Here is a 16844-nt window from a genome sequence, read left to right on the forward strand (position 1 = left end):
GATGCACAGCAGTGACATGCTTCATAGGGATATGAGCATGGATGAACTGCAGTGATGTGCTGTTGGGATTTGACAAAAGATGTGCATCAGTGTCATGCGCTGTATGGAAAAGAGCATGGATGAACAACAGTTATGTGTCATAGAGATGTGACAAAGGATATACCGCAGTGACATGCTTCATAGGGTAAAAGCATGGATAAATAACAGTGATGTGTCATAGGGATGTAAAAAAGGATGAACTGCGGTGACATGCTCCATAGGGATAAGAGCATGGATGAACAGCAGTGATGTATCATAGGGATGTGGCAAAGGATGTACAGCAGTGACATGCTCCGTAGGGATAAGAGCATGGGTGAACAACAGTGATATGTCATAGGGATGCGACAAAGGATGTACAGCAGTGACATGCTCCATAGGGATAAGAGCATGGATGAACAGCAGTGATATGTCGTATGGATGTGACAAAGGATATACAGCAGTGACAAGCTCCGTAGGGATATGAACATGGATGAACAACACTGATGTGTCATAGGTATGTGAGAAAGGATGTACAGCAGTGACATGCTCCAAGGGTATAAGAGCATGGATGAACAACAGTGATGTGTCATAGGGATGTGACAAAGGATGTACAGCAGTGACATGCTCCGTAGGGATAAGAGCAGGGATGAACAACAGTGATGTGTCATAGGGATGTGAGAAAGGATTTAGAGCAATGACATGCTCCATAGGGATTAGAGCATGGATGAACAACAGAGATGTGCCATAGGGATGCGACACAGTTTGTGCAGCAGTGACATGCTCCTTAGTGATAAGAGCATGGATGAACAACAGTGATGTGTTGTAGGTATGTGAGAAAGGATGTACGGCAGTGCCATGCTCCATAGGAATAAGAGCATGGATGAACAGCAGTGATGTGTCATAGGGATGTGAGAAAAGATGTACAGCAGTGACATGCTTCATAGGGATAAGAGCATCAATGAACAGCAGTGATGTGTCGTAGGGATATGACAAAGGATGTACAGCAGTGAGATGTTCCGTAGGGATAAGAGCATTTATGAATAGCAGTGATGTGTCATAGGGATATGACAAAGTGTGTGCAGCAGTGACATGTTCCATAAGGAAAAGAGCATGGTTGAACAGCACTGATGTGTTGTAGGGATGTGACAAAGGATTTACAGCAGTGACATTGTCCATAGGAATAAGAGCATGGATGAACAACAGTGATGTGTCATAGGGATGTGACACAGGATGTGTAGCAGTGACATGCTCTGTAGGGTAAGAACATGGATGAACAACAGTGATGTGACATAGGGATGTGACAAAGGATGTACAGCAGTGACATGCTCCGTAGAGATAAGAGCAGGAATGAACAACAGTGATGTGTTGTAGGGATGTGAGAAAGGATTTAGAGCAGTGACATGCTCCGTAGGGATTAGAGCATGGATGAACAACAGAGATGTGTCGCAGGGATGTGACAAAGGATGTACAGCAGAGAAATGCTCTATAAGGATAAGAACATGGTTGAACAGCATTGATGTGTCATAGGGATGTGACAAAGGATGTACAGCAGTGACATGCTCAGTAGGGATATGAGCATGGATTTACAGCAGTGATGTGTCATAGGGATGCGACAGAGGATGTACTGCAATTACATGCTCCGTAGGGATAAGAGCATGGAGGAACAACAGTGATGTATCATCGGGATGTGACAAAGGATGTACAGCAGTGACAAGCTCAGTAGGGATATGAGCATGGATGATCAACATTGATGTGTCATAAGGATGTGACAAAGTATTACAGCAGTGACATGTTCCGTAGGGATGAGAGCACAGATGAACAATAGTGATGTGTTGTAGGGATGTGACAAAGGATGTTCAGCAGTGACATGTTCCGTAGGGATAAGAGCATGGATGAACAACAGTGATGTGTCTTAGGATACAACAAAAGATGTACAGCAGTGTCATGCTCTGTAGAGTTATGAGCATGGATGAACAGCAGTGATGTGTCATAGGGTTATGACAAAGGATGTAAAGCAGTGACATGCTCTGTAGGGATATGAGCATGGATGAGCTGCAGTGATATGTCATGGGAATGTGAGAAAGGATGTGCAGCAGTGACATGCTCTATAGGCATAAGAGCATAGATGAACAGCAGTGATTTGTGGTAGGGATGTGAGAAAGGATGTACAGCAGAGACATGCTCCATAGGGATAAGAGCGTGGTTGAACAGCAGTGACATGTCGTAGGGATCTGCCAAAGGATGTACAACAGTGACATGCTCCTTAGGGATATGAGCATGGATGAACAGCAGTGATGTGTCATAGGGATGCAACAGAGGATGTACCACAGTGAAATGCTCTGTAGGGATAAGAGCGTGGAGGAACAGCAGTGATGCATTGTCGAGATGTGACAAAGGATGTACAGCAGTGACAAGCTCCATAGGGATATGAGCATGGATAAACAATAGTGATGTGTCATAGGCATGTGAGACAGGATGTACAGCAGTGACATGCTCCGTAGGGATAAAAGCATAGATGAACAACAGTGATGTGTCATAGGGATGTAACAAAGGATGCAAAGCAGTGATATGTTCCGTAGGGATTATGAGCATTGATGAACAGCAGTAATGTGTTGTAAGAATGTTAGAAAGGATATGCAGCAGAGACATGCTCCGTATGGATAAGCGCATGGATGAACAGCAGTGATGTGTCGTAAGGATGTGGCAAAGGATGTACAACAGTGACAGGCTCTATAGGGAGAAGAGCATGGGTGAACAGCAGTGCTGTGTCTTAGGGATGTGATAAAGGATGTATAGCAGTGACATGCTCTGTAGGGATAGGAGCATGGATGAACACCAGTGATGTGTCATTGGGATGTGACAGGGAATGTACTGCAGTGAAATGCTCTATAGGGATAAAAGCATGGATGAACAGCAGTGATATGTTGTAGGCATGTGACAAAGGATGTACAGCAGTGATATGCTCCATAGGGTAAGAGCATGGATGAACAACAGTGATGTGTCATAGGGATGCAACAAAGGATGTAATGCAGTGACATGTTCCGTAGGGATTATGAGCATTGATGAACAGCAGAGTTGTATTGTAGGAATGTTAGAAAGGATATGCAGCATTGACATGCTTCATATGGATAAGCACATGGATGAACAGCAGTGATGTGTCGTAGGGATATGACAAAGGATGTACAGCAGTGACAAGCTCCATAGAGATAAGAGCAGGGATGAACAACAGTGATGTGTTGTAGGGATGTGAGAAACGATGTACAGCAGTGACATGCTCCATAGGGATTAGGGCATGGATGAACCACAGTGATGTGCCATAGGGATGCAGCAAAGGATGTACAACAGTGACATGCTTCTTAGGGATAAGAGCATGGATGAACAACAGTGATGTGTTGTAGGTATGTGAGAAAGGATGTACAGCAGTGCCATGCTTCGTAGGGATAAGAGCATGGATGAACAACAGTGATGTGTCATAAGAATGTGAGAAAGGATGTACAGCAGTGACATGCTCCATAAGGATAAGAGCATGGATGAACAACAATGATTTGTCATAAGAGCATGGATGAACAACAGTGATGTGTCATAACGATGTGACAAAAGAAGTACAGCAGTGACATGTTCTATAAGGATAAGAGCATGAATGAACAACAGTAATGTGTCCTACGTATGTGAGAAAGGATGTACAATAGTGACATGCTCCTTAGGGATATGAGGATGGATGAACAATGGTGATTTGTCCTAGGGACGTGGGAAAGGATGCACAGCAGTGACATGTTCCGTAGGGATAAGAGCATGGATGAACAGCAGTGATGTGTCATATGGATGTGAGAAAGGATGTACAACAGAGACATACTCCATAGGGATAAGAGCATGGATGAACAGCAGTGATGTGTCATAGGGATGTGAGAAAGGATGTGCAGCATAGACATGCTCCATAGGGATAAAAGCATGCATGAACAACAGTGATGTGTCACAGGGATGTGACAAAGGATGTACCGCAGTGACCTGCTCCGTAGGGATAAGAGCATGGATGAACAACAGTGATGTGTCGTAGGGATGTGACAAAGAATATACAGCAGTGACATGTTCCATAGGGATAAAACATGAAGAAATAGCAGTAATGTGTTGTAACGATTTCACAAAGGATGTACAGCAGTGACAAGCTCTGTATGGATAAGAGGATGAAGAAATAGCAGTGATGTGTCATAGGGATGTGACAAAGGATATACAGCAGTGCTCCTTAGGGATGACTGCATGAAGAAACAGCAGTGATGTGTCATAAAGATGTGATAAAGTATGTACAGCAGTGACATGCTCCGTAGGGATAAGAGCATTGATGAACAGCAGTGATGTGCTGCTGGGATTTGACAAGGGATGTGCAGCAGTGTCATGCTCCATAGGGATAAGAGCATGGATGAACAACAGTCATGTGCGGTAAGGATGTGACAAAGGATGTACCCCAGTGACATGCTCTGTAGTGATAAGAGCATGGATGAACAAAACTGATGCGTTTTTAACGATGTGACAAAGGATTTCCTGGAATGACATTCTCCTCAGGGAAAAGAGCATGGATAAACCGCAGTTATGTGTCATAAAGATGTGACAAAGGATGTACAGCAGTGACGTTCTCCGTATGGATAAGAGCATTAAGATATAGCAGTGATGTGTTGTAGGGATGTGAGAAAGGATGTACAGCAGTGACATGCTCCATAGAGATAAGAGCATGAATAAACAGCAGTGATGTGTCATAGGGATGTGACATAGGATGTACAGCAGTGACATGCTCTGTAGGGATATGAGCATGGATGAACAGCAGTGATGTGCTGTTGGGATTTGACAAAGGATATGCAGCAGTGTCATGCTCTTTAGGGATAAGAGAATGGATGAACAACAGTCATGTGCCGTAAGGATGTGACAAAGGATGTACCTCAGTGACATGCTCTGTAGTGATAAAAGCATGGATGAACAAGAGTGATGTTTTGTTACAATGTGACAAAGGATGTACCACAATGACATGCTCTGCAGGGAAAAGAACATGGATGAGCAGCAGTTATGTGTCACAGGGATGTGACAATGAATGTACCATAGTGACATGCTTCATAGGGTAAAAGCATGGATGAAGAACAGTGATGTGTCATAGGGATGTAAAAAAGGATGTACTGCCATGACATGCTCCTTAGGGATAAGAGCATGGATGAACAGCAGTGAGGTGTCACAGGGATGCGAAAAAGGATGTACAACAATGACATGCTTTGTAGGGATAAGAGCATGGATAAACAACAGTTATGTGTCGTAGGTATGTAAGAAAGGATGTGCAGCAATGACATGCACCATAGGGATAAGTGCATGGATGAACAACAGTCATGTGCCATAAGGATGTACCTCAGTGACATGCTCTGTAGTGATAAAAGCATGGATGAACAAAAGTGATGTGTTTTTACGATGCGACAAAGGATGTAGAGCAATGACATGCTCCACAGGGAAATGAGCATGGATGAACCGCAGTTATGTGTCATAGGGATGTGAAAAAGGATGTACCGCAGTGACATGCTTCATAGGGTAAAAGCATGGATGAAGAACAGTGATGTGTCATAAAGATGTGACAAAGTATGTACAGCAGTGACATGCTCCGTATGGATAAGAGCATTAAGAAATAGCAGTGATGTGTTGTAGGGATTTGAGAAAGGATGTACAGCAGTGACATGCTCCGTAGAGATAAGAGCATGAATAAACAGCAGTGATGTGTCATAGGGATGTGACAAAGGATGTACAGCAGTGGCATGCTCTGTAGGGATATGAGCATGGATGAACAGCAGTGATGTGCTGTTGGGATTTGACAAAGGATGTGCAGCAGTGTCATGCTCTTTAGGGATAAGAGCATGGATGAACAACAGTCATGTGCCATAAGGATGTGACAAAGGATGTACCTCAGTGACATGCTCTGTAGTGATAAGAGCATGGATGAACAAGAGTGATGTGTTGTTACGATGTGACAAAAGATGTACCGCAATGACATGCTTTGCAGGGAAAAGAGCATGGATGAGCAGCAGTTATGTGTCATAGGGATGTGACAAAGGATGTACCGTAGTGACATGCTTCATAAGGTAAAAGCATGGATGAAGAACAGTGATGTGTCATAGGGATGTAAAAAAGGATGTACTGCCGTGGCATGCTCCTTAGGGATAAGAGCATGGATGAACGCAGTGATGTGTCGTAGGGATGCGACAAAGGATGTACAGCATTGACATGCTTTGTAGGGATAAGAGCATGGATAAACAACAGTGATGTGTCATAGGGATGCGACAAAGGATGTGCAGCAGTGACATGCTTCATAGGGATTAGGGCACGGATGAACAACAGTGATGTATCATAGGTATGTAAGGAAGGATGTACAGCAATGACATGCTCCGTAGGGATAAGAGCATCAATGAGCAGCAGTGATGTGTCGTAGGGATATGACAAAAGATTTACAGCAGTGAGATGTTCCATAGGGATACGAGCATTGATAAATAGCAGTGATCTGTCATAAGGATATGACAAAGGATATGCAGCAGTGACATGTTCCATAGGCATAAGAGCACAGATGAACAACAGTAATGTGTCATAGGGATGCGACAAAGGTAGTACAGCAGTGACATGCTCCACTGGGGTATGAGCATGGATGAACAGCACTGATGTGTCGTAGGAATGTGACAAAGGATGTACAGCAGTGACATGCTCCATAGAGATAAGAGCATGAATAAACAGCAGTGATGTGTCATAGGGATGTGACAAAGGATGTATAGCAGTGACATTCTCCGTAGGGATATGAGCATGGATGAACAGCAGTGATGTGTCGTAGGAATGTGACAAAGGATGTACAGCAGTGACATGCTCCATAGAGATAAGAGCATGAATAAACAGCAGTGATGTGTCATAGGGATGTGACAAAGGATGTATAGCAGTGACATTCTCCGTAGGGATATGAGCATGGATGAACAGCAGTGATGTGTCATAGGGATGTGACAAAGGATGCACAGCAGTGACATTAACCATAGAGATAAGAGCATGAATAAACAGCAGTGATATGCCATAGGGATGTGACAAAGGATATACAGCAGTGACATGCTCTGTAGGGATATGAGCATGGATGAATAGCAGTGATGTGCTGTTGGGATTTGACAAAGATGTGCAGCAGTGTCATGCTCTTTAGGGATAAGAGCATGGATGAACAACAGTCATGCAACATAAGGATGTGACAAAGGATGTACCTCAGTGACATGCTCTGTAGTGATAAGAGCATGGATGAACAGGAGTGATGTGTTGTTACAATGTGACAAAGGATGTACCACAATGACATGCTCTGCAGGGAAAAGAGCATGGATGAGCAGCAATTATGTGTTATACGGATGTAATAAAGGATGTACCGCAGTGACATGCTTCATAGGGTAAAAGCATGGATGAAGAACTGTGATGTGTCATAGGGATGTAAAAAAGGATGTACTGCCATGACATGCTCCTTAGGGATAAGAGAATGGATGAACAGCAGTGATGTGTCGTAGGGATGCGAAAAAGGATGTACAGTAGTGACATGCTTCATAGGGATAAGAGCATGGATAAGCAACAGTGATGTGTCATAGGGATGGGACAAAGGATTTACAGCAGTGACATGCTCCATCATGATAAGAGCATGGATGAACAACAGTGATGTGTCATAGGTATGTAAGAAAGGATGTACAGCAATGACATGCTCCATAGGGATAAGAGCATTGATGAGCAGCAGTGATGTGTCGTAGGGATATGACAAAGGATTTACAGCAGTGAGATGTTCCATAAGGATAAGAGCATTGATGAATAGCAGTGATGTGTCATAGGGATATAACAAAGGACATGCAGCAGTGACATGTTCCGTAAAGATAAGACCATGGATGATCAGCACTAATGTGTTGTAGGGATGTGACAAAGGATGTACAACAATGACATGTTCCGTAGGGATAAAAGCATGGATGAACAACAGTGATGTGTTGTAGGGATGTGACAAAGTATGTACAGCAGTGACATGTTCCATAGGGATATGAGCATGGATAAACAGCAGTGATGTGTCAGAGGGATGTGACAAAGGATGTACAGCAGACACATGCTCTATAAGGATAAGAGCATTGTTGAACAGCAGTGATGTGTCGTAGGGATAAGAGCATGGAGGAACAGCAGTGATGTGTCATTGGGATGTGACAAAGGATGTAGAACAGTGGAACAGTGGCAAGCTCCATAGGGATATGAGTATGGATGATCAACAGTGATGTGTCGTAAGCATGTGACAAAGAATTACAGCAGTGACGTGTTCCGTATTGATGAGCACTGATGAACAACAGTGATGTGTGATAGGGATGCGACAAAAGATGTACAGCAGTGACATGCTCCATAGTGATAAGAGGCTTGATGAACAGCAGTGATGTGTCGTTGGAATATGACAAAGGATATACAGCAGGGAGATGTTCCGTAGGTATAAGACCATTGATGAATAGCATGGAATAGCATGGTTGAACAGCAGTGATGTGTCATATGGATGTGACAAAGGATGTACAGCAGTGACATACTCGGAAGGGATAAGAGCATGGATGAACAACAGTCATGTGCCGTAAGGATGTGACAAAGGATGTACCTCAGTAACATGCTCTGTAGTGATAAGAGCATGGATGAACAAGAGTGATGTGTTGTTAAGATGTGACAAAGGATGTACCGCAATGACATGCTATGCAGGGCAAAGAGCATGGATGAGCAGCAATTATGTGTTATAGGGATGTGACAAAGGATGTACCACAGTGACATGCTTCATAGGGTAAAAGCATGGATGAAGAACAGTGATGTGTCATAGGGATGTAAAAAAGGATGTACTGCCATGACATGCTCCTTAGGGATAAGAGCATGGATGAACAGCAGTGATGTGTCGTAGGGATGCGATAAAGGATGTACAGCAGTGACATTCTTCGGAGGGATAAGAGCATGGATAAACAACAGTGATGTGTCATAAGGATGCGACAAAGGATGTACTGCAGTGACATGCTCCATAGTGATAACAGCATAGATGAACAACAGTGATGTGTCATAGGTATGTAAGAAAGGATGTACAGCAATGACATGCTCTGTAGGGATAAGAGCATCGATGAGCAGCAGTGATGTGTCGTAGGGATATGACAAAGGATTTACAGCAGTGAGATGTTCCATAGGGATAAGAGCATTGATGAATAGCAGTGTTGTGTCATAGGGATATGACAAAGGATGTGCAGCAGTGACATGCTCTGTAGGGATAAGAGCATCGATGAGCAGCAGTGATGTGTCGTAGGGATATGACAAAGGATTTACAGCAGTGAGATGTTCCATAGGGATACGAGCATTGATAAATAGCAGTGATCTGTCATAGGGATATGACAAAGGATTTACAGCAGTGAGATGTTCCGTAGGGATAAGAGCATTGATGAATAGCAGTGTTGTGTCATAGGGATATGACAAAGGATGTGCAGCAGTGACATGTTCCGTAAAGATAAGACCATGGATGAACAGCAGTGATGTGTTTTAGGGATGTGAGAAAAGATGTACAGCAGTGACATGTTCCTTAGGCTTAATAGCATGGATGAACAACAGTGATGTGTCATAGGGATGTGACGAAGGATGTACAGCAGTGAAATGCTCCATAGGGATATGAGCATGGATGAACAGCAGTGATGTGTCGTAGGGATGTGACAAAGGATGTACAGCAGAGAAATGCTCTATAAGGATAAGAGCATAGTTGAACAGCATTAATGTGTCATAGGGTTGTGACAAAGGATGTACAGCAGTGACATGCTCGGTAGGGATATGAGCATGGATGAACAGCAGTGATGTGTCGTAAGAATGTGAGAAAGGATGTACAGCAGAGACATGCTCCATAGGGATAAGAGCATGAAGAAATAGCAGTGATGTGTCGTAACGATGTAACAAAGGATGTACAGCAGTGACAAGCTCTGTATGGATAAGAGGATTAAGAAATAGCAGTGATGTGTCATAAGGATGTGACAAAGGATATACAGCAGTGCTCCTTAGGGATACCTGCATGAAGAAATAGCAGTGATGTGTCATAAAGATGTGACAAAGTATGTACAGCAGTATAATGCTCCGTAGGGATAAGAGCATTAAGAAATAGCAGTGGTGGGTTGTAGGGATGTGAGAAAGGATGTACAGCAGATACATGCTCTGTAGGCATAACAGCATTGAGAACAGTAGTGATGTGTCGTAGGGATGTGACAAAGGTTACACAGCAGTGACATGTTCCATAGGGATAAAAGCATGGATGAACAGCAGTGATGTGTCGTAGGGATGTGACAAAGGATGTACAGCAATGACATCCTCCATAGAGATAAGAGCATGAATAAATAGCAGTGATGTGCCATCGAGATGTGACAAAGGATGCACAGCAGTGACATACTCCATAGGGATATGAGCATGGATGAACAGCAGTGATGTGCTGTTGGGATTTGACAAAGGATGTGCAGCAGTGTCATGCTCCGTAGGGATAAAAGCATGGATGAACAACAGTCATGTGCCGTAAGGATGTGACAAAGGATGTACGTTAGTGACATGCTCTGTAGTGATAGGAGCATGGATGAACAAGAGTGATGTGTTGTTACAATGTGACAAAGAATGTACCGCAATGACATGCTCTGCAGGGAAAAGAGCATGGATGAACAGCAGTTACATTTCATAGGGATGTGACAAAGGATCCACTACAGTGACATGCTCTGTAGAGATAAGAGCATGAATAAACAGCAGTGATGTGTCATAGGGATGTGACAAAGGATGTTCAGCAGTGACATGCTTTGCAGGGATATGAGCATTGATGAACAGCAGTGATGTGTCATAGGGATGTGACAAAGGATGTACACCTGTGACATGCGCCATAGAGATAAGAGCATGAATAAATAGCAATGATGTGCCATAGGGATGTGACAAAGGATGTACAGCAGTGACATACTCCATAGGGATATGAGCATGGATGAACAGCAGTGATGTGCTGTTGGGATTTGACAAAGGATGTGCAGCAGTGTCATGCTCCGTAGGGATAAAAGCATGGATGAACAACAGTCATGTGCCATAAGGATGTGACAAAGGATGTACCTCAGTGACATGCTCTGTAGTGATAAGAGCATGAATGAACAAGAGTTATGTGTTGCTATGATGTGACAAAGGCTGTACCGCAATGACATGCTCCGCAGGGAAAAGAGCATGGATGAACAGCAGTTATGTTTCAAAGGGATGTGACAAAGGTTGTACCGCAGTGACATGCTTCATAGGGTAAAAGCATGGATGAAGAACAGTGACTGTGTCATAGGGTTGTAAAAAAGGATGTACTGCCGTGACATGCTCCATAGGAGCATGGATGAACAGCAGTGATGCGTCTTAGGGATGTGACAAAGGTTGTACCGCAGTGACATGCTTCATAGGGTAAAAGCATGGATGAAGAACAGTGACTGTGTCATAGGGTTGTAAAAAAGAATGTACTGCTGTGACATGCTCCATAGGGATAAGAGCATGGATGAAAAGCAGTGATGTGTCTTAGGGATGTGACAAAGGATGTACAGCAGTGACATGCTCCATAGGGATAAGAGCATGGCTAAACAACAGTGATGTGTCATAGGGATGTGACAAAGGATGTACAGCAGTGACATGCTCCATATGGATAAGAGCATGGAAAAACAACAGTGATGTGTCATAGGGATACGACAAAGGATGTGCAGCAGTGACATGTTCCATAAGGATAAGACCATGGATGAACAGCACTGATGTGTTGTAGGGATGTGACAAAGGATGTACAGCAGTGACATGTTCCATAGGGATAAAAGCACGGATGAACAACAGTGATGTGTTGTAGGGACGTGACAAAGGATGTACAGCAGTGACATGCTCCATAGGCATAAGGGCATGGATGAACAACAGTGATGTGTCAGAGGGATGCGACAAAGGATATACAGCAGAGACATGCTCTATAAGGATAAGAGCATGGTTGAACAGCAGTGATGTGTCATAGGGATAAGAGCATCAAGGAACAGCAGTGATATGTCATCAGGATGTGACAAAGGATGTAGAACAGTGACAAGCTCCGGTGGGATATGAGCATGGATGATCAACAGTGATGTGTCGTAAGCATGTGACAAAGTATTACAGCAGTGACATGTTCCGTAGGGATAAGAGCAAGGATAAACAACAGTGATGTGTTGTAGGGATGAGACAAATGATGTTCAGCACTGACATGTTCCATAGGGATAAGAGCACGGACAAACAACAGTGATGTGTGATACGGATGTGACAAAAGATGTGCAGTATTGACATGCTCCGTAGGGATAAGAGCATCGATAAAGAGCAGTGATGTGTTGTTGGAATATGACAAAGGATGTACAGCAGTGAGATGTTCCGTAGGGATAAGAGCATTGATGAATAGCAGTGATGCGTCATAGGGATATGACAAAGGATGTGCAGCAGTGACACATTCCGTAAGGATAAGAGCATGGAAGAACAGCACTGATGTGTTGTAGGGATGTGACAAAGGATGTACAGAAGTGACATGTTCAGTAGGGATAAGAGCACAGATGAACAACAGTGATGTGTCAGAGGGATGTGACAAAAGATGAACAGCAGTGACATGCTTCATAGGGATAAGAGCATGGATGAGCAGCAGTGATGTATCGTAGGGATGTGACAAAGGATGTACAGCAGTGACATGCTCGGTAGGGATTTAAGGATGGATGAATAGCAGTGATGTGCCATAGGGATGTGACAGATGATGTACAGCATTGACATGCTCCTTAGGGATAAGAGCATGAAGAAACAGCAGTGATGTGTCATCCACATGTGACAAAGTACGTACAACAGTGACAAATTCCGTAGGGATATGAGCATGGATGATCAACAGTGATGTGTCGTAAGGATGTGACAAAGTATTATAGCAGTGACATGTTCCGTAGGGATAAAAGCACGGATGAAGAACAGTGATGGGTTGTAGGGATATGACAAAGGATGTTCAGCAGTGACATGTTCCGTAGGAATAAAAGCACGGATGAACAACAGTGATGTGTCATAGGGATGCGACAAAAGATGTACAGCAGTGACATGCTCCATAGGGATATGAGCATGGATGAACAACAGTGATGTGTTGTAGGGATATGACAAAGGATGTAAAGCAGTGACATGCTCTGTAGGGATAGTAGCATGGATAAACAGCAGTAATATTTCATGGGAATGTGAGAAAGGATGGGCAGCAGTGAAATGCTCCATAGGGATAAGAGCATGGATGAACAGCAGTGATGTGTCGTAGGGATATGACAAAGGATGTAAAGCAGTGACATGCTCTGTAGGGATATGAGCATGGATGAACAGCAGTGATATGTTGGGGGAATGTGACAAAGGATGTGGAGCAGTGAATTGCGCCGTAGGGATAAGAACATGTATGAACAGCAGTGATGTGTCATAGGGATGTGAGAAAGGATGTACAGCAGAGACTTGCTCCATAGGGATGAGAGCATGGTTGAACAGCAGTGATGTGTCGTAGGGATCTGACAAAGGATGTACAACAGTGACGTGCTCCTTAGGGGTATGAGCATGGATGAATGGCAGTGATGTGTCGTAGGGATGCAACAGTGGATGTACCGCAGTGACATGCTCCATAGGGATAAGAGCATGGAGGAACAGCAGTGATGTGTTGTTGGGATGTGACAAGGGATGTACAGCAGTGACAAGCTCCATAGGGATATGAACATGGATGAACAACAGTGATGTGTCATAGGTATGTGAGAAAGGATGTACAGCAGTGACATGCTCCGTAGGGATAAGAGCATAGATAAACAACAGTGATGTGTCATAGGGATGTGACAAAGGCTGTACAGCAGTGACATGCTTCATAGGGTAAGAGCTTGGATGAACAGCAGTGATGTGTCATAGGGATGCAACAAAGGATGTAAAGCAGTGACATACTCCGCAGGGATTATGAGCATTGATGAACAGCAGTGATGTGGTGTAGGAATATTAGAAAGGATGTGCAGCAGCGACATGCTCCGTAGGGATAAGCGCATGGATGAACAGCAGTGATGTGTCAATGGGATGTGCAAAGGATGTACAGCAGTGACATGCTCTGTAGAGTTCTGAGCATGGATGATCAGCAGTGATGTGTCATTTTGATGCGACAGAGGATGTACTGTAGTGACATGCTCTGTAGGGATAAAAGCATGAATGAACAGCAGTGATGTGTTGTAGGGGTCTGACAAAGGATGTACATTAGTGATAAGCTCCGTAGGGATATGAGCATAGAAGAACAACAGTGATGTGTCGTAGGTATATGAGAAGGGATGTACAGCAGTGACATGCTCCAAAGGGATAAGAGCATGGATGAACAACAGTGATGTGTCATAGGGATGCGACAAAGGATGTACAGCAGTGACATGCTCCATAGGGATAAGAGCATGGATGAACAACAGTGATGTGTCGTAGGTATGTAAGAAAGGATGTACAGCAGTGACATGCTCTGTAGGGATTAGAGCATTGATGAACAGCAGTGATGTGTCATAGGGATATGACAAAGGATGTACAGCAGTGAGATGTTCAGTAGGGATAAGAGCATTGATGAATAGCTGTGATGTGTCATAGGGATATGGCAAAGGATGTGCATGCAGCAGTGACATGTTCTGTAAGGATAAGAGCATGGATGAACAGCACTGATGTATTGTAGGGATGTGACAAAGGATTTATAGCAGTGACATGTTCCGTAGGAATAAGAGCATGGATGAACAGCAGTGATGTGTTGTAGGGATGTGAGAAAAGATGTACAGCAGTGACATGTTCCTTAGGCTTAAATGCATGGATGAACAACAGTGATGTGTCATAGGGATGCGACAAAGGATGTACAGCAGTGACATGCTCCATAGGGATATGAGCATTGATGAACAGCAGTGATGTGTCGTAGGGATGTGACAAAGGATGTACAGCAGAGTAATGCTGTATATGGATAAGAGCATAGTTGAACAGCATTAATGTGTCATAGGGATGTGACAAAGGATGTACAGCAGTTACATGCTCGGTAGGGATATGAGCATGGATGAACAGCAGTGATGTGTCATAGGGATACGACAGAGGATGTACAGCAATGATATGCTCCATAGGGATAAAAGCATGGAGGAACAGCAGTGATGTGTCATCGGGATGTGACAAAGTATTACAGAAGTGACATGTTCCATAGGGATAAGAGCACGGATGAACAACAGTGATGTGTTGTAGGCATGTGACAAAGGATGTTCAGCAGCGACTTGTTCCATAGGGATAAGAGCACGGATGAACAACAGTGATGTGTCATAGGGATGTGACAAAAGATGTACAGCAGTGACCTGCTCCGTAGAAATGAGTATGGATGAACAGCAGTATGTGTCGTAGGGATATGACAAAGGATGTAAAGCAGTGACATGCTCTGTATGGATAGTAGCATGGATAAACAGCAGTGATATGTCATAGGGATATGACAAAGGATGTAAAGCAGTGACATGCTCTGTAGGGATAGTAGCATGGATAAACAGCAGTGATATGTCATGGGAATGTGAGAAAGGATGTGCAGCAGTGAAATGCTCTGTACGGATAACAGCATGGATGAACAGCAGTGATGTGTCATAGGGATATGACAAAGGATGTAAAGCAGTGACATGCTCTGTAGGGATATGAGCATGGATGAACAGCAGTGATATGTTGGGGAATGTGAGAAAGGATGTGCAGCAGTGACATGCGCTGTATGGATATGAGCATGGATGAACAGCAATGATGTGTTGTAGGGATGTGAGAAAGGATGTACAGCAGAGACATGCTCCATAGGGATAAGAGCATGGTTGAACAGCAGTGATGTGTTGTGTGGATCTGACAAAGGATGTACAAAAGTGACGTGCTCCTTAGGTGTATGAGCATGGATGAACAGCAGTGATGTGTCATAGGGATGCAACAGAGGATGTACCGCAGTGACATGCTCCGTAGGGATAAGAGCATGAATGAACAACAGTGATGTGTCATAGGGATGTGACAAAAGCTGTACAGCAGTGACATGCTCCATAGGGTAAGAGCATGGATGAATAGCAGTGATGTGTCATATTGATGCAACAAAGGATGTAAGGCAGTGACATGCTCTGTAGGGATTATGAGCATTGATGAACAGCAGTGATGGGTTGTAGGAATATTAGAAAGGATGTGCAGCAGTGACATGCTCCATAGGGATAAGCTCATGGATGAACAGCAGAGATGTGTCGTTGGGATGTGACAAAGGATGCACAACAGTGGCAGGCTCTATACGAAGAAGAGCATGCTTGAACAGCAGTCCTGTGTCATAGGGATGTGACAAAGGATGTAAAGCAGCGACATGTTCTGTAGGTATATGAGCATGGATGAACAGCAGTGATGTGTCATTGGGATGCGACAGAGGATGTACTGCAGTGACATGCTTATTAGGGATAAAAGTATGGATTAACAGCAGTGATATGTTGTAGGGATCTGACAAAGGATGTACATTAGTGATAAGCTCCGTAGGGATGTGAGCATAGATGAACAACAGTGATGTGTTGTAGGTATGTGAGAAGGGATGTACAGCAGTGACATGCTCTAAGGGGATAAAAGCATGGCTGAACAACAGTGATGTGTCATAGGGATGTGACAAATAATGTACAGCAGTGACATGTTCCGTAAGGATAAGAGCATGGATGAACAGCACTGATGTATTGTAGGGATGTGACAAAGGATTTACAGCAGTGACATGTTCCATAGGAATAAGAGCATGGAAGAACAACAGTGATGTG

Source organism: Protopterus annectens, chromosome 8.part1, assembly GCF_019279795.1.
Source record: "Protopterus annectens isolate FY-2018-M chromosome 8.part1, PAN1.0, whole genome shotgun sequence".
NCBI classification, from domain to species: domain Eukaryota; kingdom Metazoa; phylum Chordata; order Ceratodontiformes; family Protopteridae; genus Protopterus; species Protopterus annectens.